The sequence below is a fragment of the Balaenoptera musculus genome, chromosome 17, assembly GCF_009873245.2.
Source record: "Balaenoptera musculus isolate JJ_BM4_2016_0621 chromosome 17, mBalMus1.pri.v3, whole genome shotgun sequence".
In the NCBI taxonomy this organism is placed as follows: Eukaryota; Metazoa; Chordata; class Mammalia; order Artiodactyla; family Balaenopteridae; genus Balaenoptera; species Balaenoptera musculus.
The window spans coordinates 78,358,492-78,372,885 of NC_045801.1; positions in this window are offsets into that span (position 1 = coordinate 78,358,492).

Below are 14,394 nucleotides of genomic sequence, written 5' to 3' on the forward strand. Positions count from 1 at the left end.
AATGAAATTATTTTAGCAGTAATAATGACTAAACATCTAGTTTATAAGGCTACATCACAGTTGAAAGATATTTTCATACAAGAAGATTACATTTAGTGCTTCTAAGACAGCTTTTCTTTTTTTTTTTAAATTCTAATTTCTTCTAAAAGGCTGAGGATCAATTTACAAAAAGGCCTTAAATGTACATTCCAAAGTATGTTAGCTTGGAGGTACAATAAAGGCCTCAACACCAATTGCTGACAGCATCAGGAAAAAAAAAGCTCATGTATTAGCAACTGAAACAACATCCTGTAACTTAGAGATGCCCTCAGTGACGTGATTTCAAACCCTAACCCTAACCCAACCCTGAACCTAACCCTAACCCTAACCAAGTAGTCTGAACTCCTCTAACAGTACAATAAGGACAAAGATAAGTGAAAGGGCATTTAGAGTTTGAGTGATACACCTAGGAAATACATATTATTACTCACCATCTGCTCCTCTAAAATATGCCTGGATGTGATTCCTAGTGACAGAAGGTGAGACGAGGCAAAGTCTCACAACTGTCGAGGATGGTCCCACTGAAAACAACAATCATCATCTTGCTAAAGTGAGTGTGGCGTTTCAGCGATTGGTAATCAAGTTTACGATGCTCTATTTCCTCTCTTCCACTTGACATCGATGAGTACTGGTTATAAAGGTGGCAACTGCTTTAATAATTAGGGCACCAAAAGAGCATGTGAAATTAACTGTGTTTCTTTGCAACTGGCTAGTATTTACATGCAGGGTGCAGCAAGGCCTCTTTATCATACAGCTACGCTCAAATCTCTTTGAGCTGAGGAGTAATGGATGAAAAAATCTACTATAAACCTGGAATTTTTTCAACTCTCTAGATCTCATTCATACAATAGGTATCTGATGGAGTCTTCCTGCAATTAATGGCTTAAAATCTATTCTCTTCATTAGTTGGCAACTTCTTAGGAAAATCAAAATTTAATAGATGATTCCTTTGAGTGGCATATGAGCTTTTCCACTGTGATTTGGATACAAAGCATGAATTCAAACAGTTACCTTGGCTCCAGTATTCTAAAATTCAAACCTATTATAACTGATCAATAGAGTTGTATAAAATCAGAAAATATCAGTATCAGAGACCGCCAAGGCCATCATCACCAAAAACCGAAACGATGCTTCTTGTCTGTAGCATATATGAATTTCCTAGGGCTATCCAACTGAAGGTTGAATTGCTCCAGAGACGCAAAATTTACTGCCACCCAGGACAGGGTTGAAAAAGTGTAAACCTTTACTGTAAAAGTGATGTCTGAGCAGATCAGAGGAATGAACGTCTCAAACTAAAGTGCAGGGCTCTCAGCCCTGAGGTTCTGGGCAGAGTGGGAGGTGTAGAAACACCTGTTCAGTGTGATAGAAAAAGGCAAGGCTACTTAGCAGTGACACGGCTCAAGGGACAGAATCATTGTTGTCGCTGCATAAATTTTTAATTTCCCCAAAGAGAATTGCAGGCGAGAGGCGGAGCGTAGAAGGAAGGTCTTCTCAGGTGAGATGTCCGTGGCATGACCTTGGGATTTAACTGTGAAGGAGGCAAGCCTGGGACGAAGGTGTCATCTGTGGAGGACACACAGCTCAGGTTCTGGCCCTGGACTGGGAATGCAGGAGCAGCCCACGGACGCCCCAGAACGAGGCTGGGCAGCTGGGAGGAAAAAGACCGGCTGTAAAGGAGAAAGTAACTAATACCCTCATAAAACTGTCAAAACCCCGCTTTGGACAGTGGGTTTAAGTAATCATATTAATCACCCTCACGAGGTTTACAAGCAGACTAGCAGATAAATAAGGTCACTTGTTTCCTTAAAGGGTTTGGATTGGTTTTATAGTTCAGACTGTTTCAGAAGATAGAAGATGGAAATTGAGACAAACTTTACAGTAAGTTTAAGGAGCGCAGCACCCCCGGGCAGCTGGAGATTTTCCCTCTCACTGCGTTCTCAGCCCAACCATCGACCTCACTCAGAAAACATTCATCGATTTGACTCGTGGCACCGAGTCCATTCATAAGAAATCAACCATCCTGTGAATGGTTTATTTAAAGCCAATATTTCTATCTATATATCTCAAATTATATTTTTCAATTTTTTTTTAAATAAGTGAGCATTCTTTCTGCTGCTGAATAAATAAAACTAGGAACAGCAAGTAAGTCAATAGTCCTTTGAGTCATAAAAAGCCATTTCCCTCATTGTTCTCATCATTTGTAAGCATTTTAATCGAAGTAGAAGATAGTACTTTCTTCAGAGGACTCAAGTAACCAGAGTGAATTTCCTTCATTGCTAAGGATGGCAATCAGTTAGTTTGTTTGTGGCTCGTAGTAACAAAGAGTATTTACATGAGTTACTGTAGTGGAAGTAAAAGATACTCCCCTGAGCCCTGATCTCACAGAACCTCTTCCAGTCTCTGTGAAGTTAGCACAAGAGATACGACGGCTGCCCTCTTCCGCTGATGAGGAAGTCAAAACTCCGCTCATTAGCGACTTGCCCAGATTCACATGCTCGGAAGTGGAGAAGCTGCTTCTAAACCCTAGTGTGTGTTTTCTGTTTTTGTTGTTTTTTAACCCAAACTTCAAATCGACTCTCTTTCCTGACTTCCTGCTTCAGGTCCTTCTTTGGAATGAAGTCAAAGTTACACAAACATACGTACAACTGCTGTTGGGTCTACTTAAACATACTAACTTTTTACAGCATTTTGAACTACAATAATGTGTTTTATCAGTTTTTCTACGATGGTTCCTTATACAGCAAGCCTCAGGACATCCAGAGCTCTCAAAAGACCAGCATTAAGAAAAAAAAAGAAAAAGAAAACCAAACAAAACCCTTTTCCAATACTGCTAAGAAGTCCTGGTGTTACCATCTTGAATGAAAACCAGTGCTTCTTCGTCCCCCACAAATGCTCTCCTGCAGTGGGCAGAGAAGCTGATGGGTCCTGGTGGAGTGATGACCCTGAATGAAATAATTCCCCTGATGCTTCAGGGGGGGAAAGCCTTCTGAAGCAGCGAGACCACCTGTCGTGATTAGAACGATGTCAAAGTGACTGAGAAGCCCTCGTGCCCGAGCAGCGGTTCCCAGGTGTGGTCCTTGCTCACCTGCATCTCAGTCATCGAGCAGCCACAGTGACAAACGCAGATTCCAGGCTGCTGTCCTGAGCCAGGTTCTCTGGAGCTGGTCTCTATGTTCATTTCCTAAGCAATTCTATAGGAGCGCCTGGCGGACACCAGAAATTCAGTGATCTCCTCAGCCTGGTACAGCAGGCTTGGGGAAAATAAGTGATGCTAATCCATCTCATCTGGGTCTGATTAATAAACTAGAATGTTCTCAAGAGCAAGGACTATATCTGACTCACTTATGTGTCTCAGAGCTTAGAGGCGGCCTAAGTGATCACAGAAGCTCAGTAACTATTGGCTGAACACATGCTAGAACAGAGTTTCTCAAACATAGACAAGGAATTGAATAAATATAAATAAGTATGGAAATAAATAAATGGGAGAGAAAAAGAATCTAAAAAAATGAGGGGATATATGTATATGTATAACTGATTCATTTTGCTGTACCGCAGAAACTAACACAATATTGTAAATCAACTATATTCCAATAAGAATTTTCAAAAAGAAACAAAAACAAAAAAGAAAACCAAAACCAAAAATAAATAAATAAATACGTAAATGGGGAAGAAAGGCTGGTTCTACCTTAAATAGACTGCCAACTAATAAATGTAGACTATTGATAAAAGTGGCAAATTACCATTAAGCAAACACACAGGAATAATTGTTGCAATCCAGAATCAGCAATGGATGCTAAAATTAGATGTTTAAAGTATGCTGAGAAACAAGATATTTGGTCAAGAAGTACCTCTCCACAAGATACCTATTCATTACAAAGGGAAAACTAGTAAATTTAGAGTGGGGATGTCTGTCAGACAAATGATCAAAGATGACAGCAGTAATGATACGTAGTCCCCAAAATATAATTTATTCATTGTGAAGTCCCCTGCTTTCCTTTTCCTTGTTATACTTGAAAGTTGCTAAGACAGTAGTATTAAATGTTCTCACCACACACACAAAAATGATAATTAGGTGATGGCGGTGTTAACTAACCCTATGGTGGTAATCATTTTGTGATATATGTGCATCACATCATCACGTTTAAACTTACACAATGTTATATGCCAACTTATCTCAATAACACTGGCAAAAATTATACACAATCTAGGCTTTTGTTTAAATAAACTGTTTAATTTAGAACAATCTTAGATTTACAGAAAAACTGTGAACATAGTACAGAGTGTTCCCGTATACCCCACACCCAGTTTCCCATATTATAACACCTTGCATTAATATGGTACATTTGTGACAATTAATGAACCTGTATTAAACATTGTTATTCCTAAAAGTCCATCCTTCATTCAGATTTCCTTAGTTTTTAGCTGCTGTCTCTTTCCTGCTCAGGATCCCATCCAGGAAACAACATTATGTTTGGTAATTGTGTCTCCTTTGCCTCCTCTTGGCTGTGACAGTTTCTCAGACTTTCCTTGTTTTTGATGACCTTGATGGTTTTGTTCAGGAATTTTGTAGAATGTCCCTCAGTTGGGGTTTGTCCGAGATTTCTCTCGACTGGGTGATGGGTTTATAGGACGAGGACCACAGAGGTAAGGTATTAATACCGTTTGACTGCATCCCATTTGAGGTGGGATATGTACTCTCCTCGTGACATGTCTCTTTATGTTGACCTCACTCACCTGGCTGAGGTGGTTTGGTCAGTTTTTAGTAATTATAAAAAAAGCCACTATAAACATTTGCATGCAAATGTGTGGACATAATTTCCAGATCAGTTGGGTAAATACTCAGGAGTGTGATTGCTAGATTGTATCTTAAGACAATGTTCAGCTTTGTAGAAACTATCAAATTGTCTTCCAAAGTGGCTGCATGTTGAGCAGGGGCTGACGCGATCAGACCGGCTTTTATGAACATGATTTAGTAGAAATCCCAGAGACGGCTTAAAGAGTTGAGACAGAGAAGTCTAGCTGAGGGAATTCCTACAACTCCAACTGTTCTGACCGCCGTAGCTTAGGGCAGCGGCAGACAGAGCTGAGAAAGACGGGGAGGGCTTTGGAGCCCAGTAGAAAGCACAATGCAGGGATGGAAAATGAAATCGGGCACTTTTGGCAATTTACTGCCTTTCTGGTATAATCATCTGTCCAGAAATTAAGTCACCACTGCCACCTATTGGTGAATAAGCCGCCTGTTCTAACCTTGTCCTGCACAGAAATATACCGGCAAGAATCTTGTTGATTTCTCTCACTCACTCCAGTCAACCCACCCCAGAATATCTACTGAGCTCTGTTCGTGAACAATAAATGCCCTGTGTTCAGGCTGGGAGAGTTTAAGGTTTAAGAGAATATATGCAAAACAGCTACCCACTCATCTGTTTAAGTGCAAGGTGAGGCCCCAGGGGGAGAACTGGACGGGACTGATTTAGCTTGCTGCCGGCTGAAACGGCGGTGGAAGGTGGCCCATCCGTAAAGGACACACACAGATGGAAGCTTTACATGTGGTCTGAAAGGGGAGTCCCCAGGTCCAATGCACCCTAGAGCAGGGGTCCTCAACCCCCGGGCCGCAGACCAGTAGCGGTCCGAGGCCTGTTGGGAACCGGGCCGCACAGCAGAAGGTGAGCGGCGGCCGGGCGAGCAAAGCTTCATCTCCTGCTCCCCATCGCCCCCCATCACTCGCATTACCGCCTGAGCCATCCCCCCCCATCCCCCCACCCCCAGAGAAAAACCATCTTCCACGAAACTGGTCCCTGGTGCCAAAAACGTTGGGGAGCACTGCCCTAGAGAACCGTCAGCCTCAGACTCCAGTGGCATTTCTAACAAGCAGGTTTGAGAGTTAATTGTCCCAAGCTTTGAGCCAGGTGTCCTTTTCCAAGATGTATGAGATGCTACAAGGAGAAGAACATCTCCTTTCTTTAAAGACACCATTTCCAGGCAAGAGCATGCTGTGGCCACCTCCTCAAAAGAAGAAGACCCAGATGCATCCAAAGAAATGAAAGCATTATTCACATCACTAGCAAAGGACTGAAAATTGTTCGTGCTAAACTAGAGGATCAAATGGCAGCTGGTCTCTGGCTGTCCCGGGATTTGTATTTATTTTAAAGGAGACTAAAAATTAAGTTTAGCCTAGATGTGGCCATCACCAAAAGTGAGTGGGAGACAGAGACTTGGAGAGAGTTAGGTACCCCTAAGGTCACACAGCTATGAAGTGCAGAGCTGGGATTTGCATCCAAGTAGGCTGATTTGGGACCCCTTTTTCTGGAAATGTCACGTTAGACTGTTTCCTCAACTTTTACTTGAGTTAACTGCAGCTACTTGATACAGCATTAGTAAATTGCTGGTACCATGAACTATGACTAATTTTTATTATTTTAAGCACAGTCTAACATACACTATCTTGTTTTTCCATTAAGATCAGAGTAGTGTCTTATCATTTTTCTCCGTATAATATTTTACATAAACAACTTTATTACTTTCAAATTCCAGTCTTTTAATTTTTTGAATTATTCCCAATCACTTGGATGGTTTATGTCTACTTAGCCATGACATAAATATTTTAAAAGTTTGTAATGATTCAAATATTTACCTAAGAACATTGCAATTTGTTTCTTTATCTTTCTGAATATCTTAGCTCAAAAATATGAATAGAATGCACTGTGATGCCCTTGCTAGAGAATTATGTCTACTATCTTTTTCCTCCTACTGCATTTAAGTATGCCAGTTAGCTGATTCAGAATCATAAAAGTGACATAAAGGTAGCTCAGACTAAACATGTATGAGAGAAAGTACACAAATTAAGCTTTTTATAATTCTTGACGTAATTTAGTGCTATCTTTAAAGACCCCCATGTGTTCAGAGTGACCACCTTGACAGCACTGTCACGTGTGTTTGCATGGAGCCAGAGCCACTTTCCTGTGTTGCCTTCTTTGGCAGAGACCATCAGTGTGGAATCAGGAAGCATACGTCACCAAAGAGAAATGTGTAGTACAAATATACTGTATAATTCTCTTCTGGCCTCGCCTTGATTAAAAGGGACATATGGGCAAGGAGTCTTGCACAGAGAGAAAGCAATTTTCTAATCTCCCCAGACCTAAACGTCGTTTCTTTATTTAGATGCTGCACTATACTGTGAATTGTTTTCTTTTTCCTAAGATGATAAGAAATATGGAATACTTGCCACTCAGCACACTGAACAAAAAGCCTCGCGTTACCTGTCTGCTCAGTCTAACTCCATGATTGTAAATGAGATCGGCTGTCACATTTATCATAGGCTATGGATTCTCTGTTTTATTTTCCTGATATTTAGCATAGAGATAAGAACTTTATGTTGTCCATGGTTTTACTATAGAATCTTTAACTGTCCATAATGAAACTCATTAACTCCAAAGCTTGTTAATTGTAAACATTTCTGAAACGTGTTTGTGAAAATTGCATGTTATCACAAAACCAGTTTGTTATAGGAAATGTTAGTCATAAATATGCCTATTACTTATTGATTTGTTATAAATGACCGTATCAATTTTCTCCCTTCTTTTTCTTTCCCTTGTCATACTATAGAATTGTACGAATTACATATATATACACACAGTGAAAACTCTGAAGAGCTGGTAGATAAAAAAGCCAAAATTAAACACACATTTGAAAAATAAGTTTAAGGAAGGCCTTTATTAAAGTTAGAGTGGAAACAACTTGAACTTGCGACCTTTGAAACTTAGGTCTTTGATACCCAGCTGATGTGTCATCCCACTCAGAAACCTCACCATATTTTGTCATGTGGAGCAATATGATTCATCTCCACCAAAGCCTCCTGGAAAGTAAGTGATTCCAGCTCTCTCCCTGACAGAGAGGTATCAGGGAACTCGAGAAGTGTCGGGCACCTTTGTTGGTGCTGGAGAGCAAGGATGCTTGGTGCTGTCACAGATGTTGGTGGAGTGTCCAGGGGAAAGGAGACAGCTTATAGACTTCCAGCTGACCAAGTTGTGTTGTTCAAGCATCAAAATAAGTAAGTAATTTTGTCAAAATTATCATGAATTCTTAATGTTGCTTAAAGGTGTGGGCAAAACATACATGATTTTTCCATCGTATTTACAGAACATGTTGTCTGTTACTCAATTCAAACTACATGTGTATTGAATGAAGTTGAGGTCAAATCAGACAGTAAAATATTATGTAACAATCTTGCAGCCTGGAGTGTGTGTGTGTGTATGTGTGTGCAAAATTCCATTACTATAGGCAGAAAAAAAGCTGTGAGAGAAATTATTTTAAGAGTTGTGTGAGAGATTATAGTTAAAAAGAGAAAAAGGTAAGTGTGAAATGTAATACACCAAGTTCTAGAGAGAAATGAGCTTGAAAGATTTTATTACTATCAGAAAGGGCTTGATTCCATGAACTCCATGACACTGTTTGTCTTGGAAGTTCCCCCAGGTTTTTGTGTTACAGTCCTAACCTGTTCCCTGAATTCAAAACTGAATTGGGGTCCTGAATTTCTAACAGACAACCTTGAATCGATAATCGCAGCTGACATGAAATAGGACTTGTATTCACTTTGCTCAGGAAAAATAATCTTGTTACCCAAGAAGGTACAAAATACATATGGAGGGCGCCTTCAAGATGGCGGAGGAGTAAGACGTGGAGATCACCTTCCTCCTCACAAATACATCAGAAATACATCTACGTGTGGAACAACTCCTACAGAACACCTACTGAATGCTGGCAGAAGACCTCAGACTTCCCAAAAGGCAAGAAACTCCCCACGTACATGGGAAGGGCAAAAGAAAAAAGAAAAACCAGAGACAAAAGAATAGGGACGGGACCTGCCCCTCTGGGAGGAAGCTGTGAAGGAGGAAAAGTTTTCACACACTAGGAAGCCCCTTCACTGGTGGAGATGGGGGGTGGCCGGGGGGAAGCTTTGGAGCCATGGAGGAGAGCGCAGCAACAGGGGTGCAGAGGGCCAAGCGGAGAGATTCCCACATGGAGGATTGGTGCCGACCAGCACTCACCAGCCTGAGAGGCTTGTCTGCTCACCCGCCAGGGTGGGCGGGGGCTGGGAGCTGAGGCTCAGGCTTTGGAGTTCAGATCCCAGGGAGAGGACTGGGGTTGGCTGTGTGAACACAGCCTGAAGGGGGCTAGTGCACCACAGCTAGCTGGGAGGGAGTTTGGGAAAAAGTCTGGATCTGCCGAAGAGGCAAGAGACCATTGTTTCGGGGTGCACGAGGAGAGGGGATTCAGAGCACCGTGTAAACGAGCTCCAGAGACGGGCGCGAGCCGCGGCTATCAGCGTGGACCCCAGAGACTGGCATGGGACACTAAGGCTGCTGCTGCAGCCACCAAGAGGCCTGTGTGCGAGCACAGGTCACTATCCACACCTCTCCTCCTGGGAGCCTGTGCAGCCCGCCACTGCCAGGGTCCCGTGATCCAGGGACAACTTCCCCAGGAGAACACACAACACGCATCGGGCTGTTGCAACATAATGCTGGCCTCTGCCGCCACAGGCTCGCCCCGCCTCCTCCGTACAGCTCCCTCCCCCGGCCTGACTGAGCCAGAGCCCCCAAATCAGCTGCTCCTTCAACCCCCTTCTGTCTGGGTGAAGAACAGACGCCCTCAGGTGACCTGCATGTAGAGGAGGGGCCAAATCCAAAGCTGAACCCTGGGAGCTGGGTGAACAAAGAAGAGAAGGGAAATCTCTCCCAGCAGCCTCAGGAGCAGCAGATTAAATCTCCACAATCAACTTGATGTACACTGCATTTCTGGAATACCTGAATAGACAACGAATCATCCCAAAATTGAGGCAGTGGACTTTGGGAGCAACTGTAGACTTGGAATTTACTTTCTTCATCTAATTTGTTTCTGGTTTTATGTTTATCTTAGTTTAGTATTTAAAGCTTATTATCATTGGTAGACTTGTTTATTGATTTGGTTGCTCTCTTCCTTTTATATATATATATATGTTTCTTTTTTCCTTTTTCTCTTTTTGTTACTGTGTATGTGTATGCTTCTTTGTGTGATTTTGTCTGTATAGCTTTGCTTTTGCCATTTGTCCTAGTGTTCTGACTGTCCGGGGTTTTTTTGGTTTTGGTTTTGGGTTTTTTTAGTATAGTTTTTAGTGCTTGTTATAATTGGTGGATTTGTTTTTTGGTTTGGTTGCTCTCTTCTTTCTTTCTCTCTTTTTTTAAAATTACTTTTTAATTTTTTTATTTTTCAAAAATTTTTTCTATTTTTATAACTTTATTTTGTTTATTTATTTTTTCTTTCTTTCTTTTTCTCCCTTTCTTCTGAGCCATGTGGGTGACAGGGTCTTGGTGCTCTGGCTGGGTGTCAGGCCTGAGCCTCTGAGGTGGGAGAGCTGAGTTCAGGACATTGGACCACCAGAGACCTCCCGGCCCCACGTAATATCAAACGGTGAAAGCTCTCCCAGAGATCTCCATCTCAACACTAAGACCCAGCTCCACTCACTGACCAGCAAGCTACAGAGCTGGAAACCCCATGCCAAACAACTAGCAAGACAGGAACACAACCCCACCCATTAGCAGAGAGGGTGCCTAAAATCATAATAAGGTCACAGACACCCCAAAACACACCACCGGACGTGGTCCTGCCCACCAGAAAGACAAGATCCAGCCTCGTCCACCAGAACACAGTCACCAGTCCCCTCCACCAGGAAGCCTACATAACCCACTGAACCAACCTTAGCCACTGGGGGCAGATACCAAAAACAACAGGAACTACGAACCTGCAGCCTGTGAAAATGAGAGCCCAAACACAGTAAATTAACCAAAATGAGAAAACAGAGAAATACACAGCAGATGAAGGAGCAAGGTAAAAACCCACCAGGCCAAACAAATGAAGAGGAAATAGGCAGTCTACCTGAAAACTAATTCAGAGAAATGATAGTAAAGATGATCCAAAATCTTGGAAATGGAATAGAGAAAATACAACAAGGACCTAGAAAAACTAAGGAGCAAACAAACAATGATGAACAACACAATAAATGAAATTTAAAATTCTCTAGAAGGAATCAATAGCAGAATAACTGAGGTAGAAGAACAGATAAGTGACCTGGAAGATAAAATACTGGGAATAACTACTGCAGAGCAGAATAAAGAAAAAAGAATGAAAAGAATTGAGGACAATCTCAGAGACCTCTGGGACAACATTAAATGCACCAACATTCGAATTATATGGGTCCCAGAAGAAGAGGAGAAAGAAAAAGGGACTGAGAAAATATTTGAACAGTTTATAGTTGAAAACTTCCCTAATATGGGTAAGAAAACAGTCAATCAAGTCCAGGAAGCACAGAGAGTCCCATACAGGATAAATCCAAGGAGAAACACGCCAATACACATATTAATCAAACTATCAAAAATTAAATACAAAGAAAAAATATTAAAAGCAGCAAGGGAAAAGCAACAATTAACATACAAGGGAATCCCCATAAAGTTAAGAGTTGATCTTTCAGCAGAAGTGCTGCAAGCCAGAAGGGACTGGCAGGACATATTTAAAGTGATCAAAGGGAAGAACCTACAACCAAGATTACTCTACCCAGCAAGGATCTCATTCAGATTCGATGGAGAAATTAAAACCTTTACAGACAAGCAAAAGCTAAGAGAATTCAGCACCACCAACCCAGCTCTACAACAAATGCTAAAGGAACTTCTATAGGCAGGAAACACAAAAGAAGGAAATGACTTACAATAACAAACCCAAAACAATTAAGAAAATGGTAATATGAACATTCATATTGATAACTACCTTAAATGTAAATGGATTAAATGCTCCAACCAAAAGACATAGACTGGCTGAATGGATACAAAAACAAGACCCATATATATGCTGTCTACAAGAGACCCACTTCAGACCTAGGGACATATACAGACTGAAAGTGAGGGAATGGAAAAAGATATTCCATGCAAATGGAAATGAAAAGAAAGCTGGAGTAGCAATTCTCATATCAGACAAAATAGACTTTAAAATAAAGACTATTACAAGAGACAAAGAAGGACACTACATAATGATCAAGGGATCAATCTAAAAAGAAGATATAACAATTGTAAATATTTATGCACCCAACATAGGAGCACCTCAATACATAAGACAAATGCTAACAGTCATAAAAGGGGAAATTGACAGTAACACAATAAGAGTAGGGGACTTTAACACCCCACTTTCACCAATGGACAGATCATCTAAAATGAAAATTAATAAGGAAACACAAGCTTTAAATGACACATTAAACAAGATGAACTTAATTGGTATTTATAAGACATTCCATCCAAAAACAGCAGATTACACTTTCTTCTCAAGTGCTCATGGAACATTCTCCAGGATAGATCATATCTTGGGTCACAAACCAAGCCTTGGTAAATTTAAGAAAATTGAAATCATATCAAGTATCTTTTTTGACCACAATGCTATGAGACTAGATATCAATTACAGGAAAAAATCTGTAAAAAATACAAACACATGGAGGCTAAACAATACACTACTAGATAGCCAAGAGATCACTGAAGAAATCAAAGAGGAAATTAAAAAATACCTAGAAACAGATGACAATGAAAACACGACGACCGAAAACCTATGGGATGCAGCAAAAGCAGTTCTAAGAGGGAAGTTTATAGCAATACAATTCTACCTCAAAAACAAGAAACATCTCAAATAAACAACTTAACCGTACACCTAAAGCAATTAGAGAAAATAGAACCAAAAAACCCCCAAAGTTAGCAGAAGGAAAGAAATCATAAAGATCAGATCAGAAATAAATGAAAAAGAAGTGAAGGAAACAGTAGCAAAGATCAATAAAACTAAAAGCTGGTTTTTTGAGAAGATAAACAAAATTGATAAACCATTAGCCAGACTCATCAAGAAAAAAAGGGAGAAGACTCAAATCAATAGAATTAGAAATGAAGAAGGAGAAGTAACAACTGACACTGCAGAATCACAAATGATCATGAGAGATTACTACAAGCAACTATATGCCAATAAAATGGACAACCTGGAAGAAATGGACAAATTCTTAGAAAAGCACAACCTCCCGAGACTGAACCAGGAAGAAATAGAAAATATAAGCAGACCAATCACAAGCACTGATATTGAAACTGTGATTAAATATCTTCCAACAAACAAAAGCCCAGGACCAGATAGCTTCATAGGCAAATTCTATCAAACATTTAGAGAAAAGCTAACACCTATCCTTCTCAAACTCTTCCAAAATATAGCAGAGGGAGGAACACTCCCAAGCTCATTCTACAAGGCCACCATCACCCTGATACCAAAACCAGACAAAGATGCCACAAAAACAGAAAACTACAGGCCAATATCACTGATGAACATAGATGCAAAAATCCTCAAAAAATAGTAGCAAACAGAATCCAACAGCACATTAAAAGGATCATACATCATGATCAAGTGGGGTTTATCCCAGGAATGCAAGGATTCTTCAATATATGCAAATCAATCAATGTGATACACCATATTAACAAACTGAAGGAGAAAAACCATATGATCATCTCAGTAGATGCAGAAAAAGCTTTTGACATAATTCAACACCCATTTATGATAAAAACTCTCCAGAAAGTAGGCATAGAGGGAACTTACCTCAACATAATAAAGGTCATATATGACAAACCCACAGCCAACATCATACTCAATGGTGAAAAATTGAAACCATTTCCACTAAGCTCAGGAACAAGACAAGGTTGCCCACTCTCACCGCTATTATTCAACATAGATTTGGAAATTTTAGCCACAGCAATCAGAGAAGAAAAAGAAATAAAAGGAATACAAATCAGAAAAGAAGTAAAGCTGTCACTGTTTGCAGATGACATGATACTATACATAGAGAATCCTAAAGATGCTACCAGAAAACTACTAGAGCTAATCAATGAATTTGGTAAAGTAGCAGGATACAAAATTAATGCACAGAAATCTCTTGCATTCCTATACACTAATGATGAAAAATCTGAAAGAGAAATTAAGGAAACACTCCCATTTACCATTGCAACAAAAAGAATAAAATACCTAGGAATAAACCTACCTAAGGAGACAAAAGACCTGTATGCAGAAAACTATAAGACACTGATGAAGTAATTATAGATGATACAAACAGATGGAGAGATATACCATGTTCTTGGTTGGAAGAATCATTGTGAAAATGACTATACTACCCAAAGCAGTCTACAGATTCAATGCAATCCCTACCAAACTACCAATGGCATTTTTCACAGAACTAGAATAAAAAAATTTCACAATTTGTATGGAAACACGAAAGACCCTGAATAGCCAAAGCAATCTTGAGAAAGAAAAATGGAGCTGGGG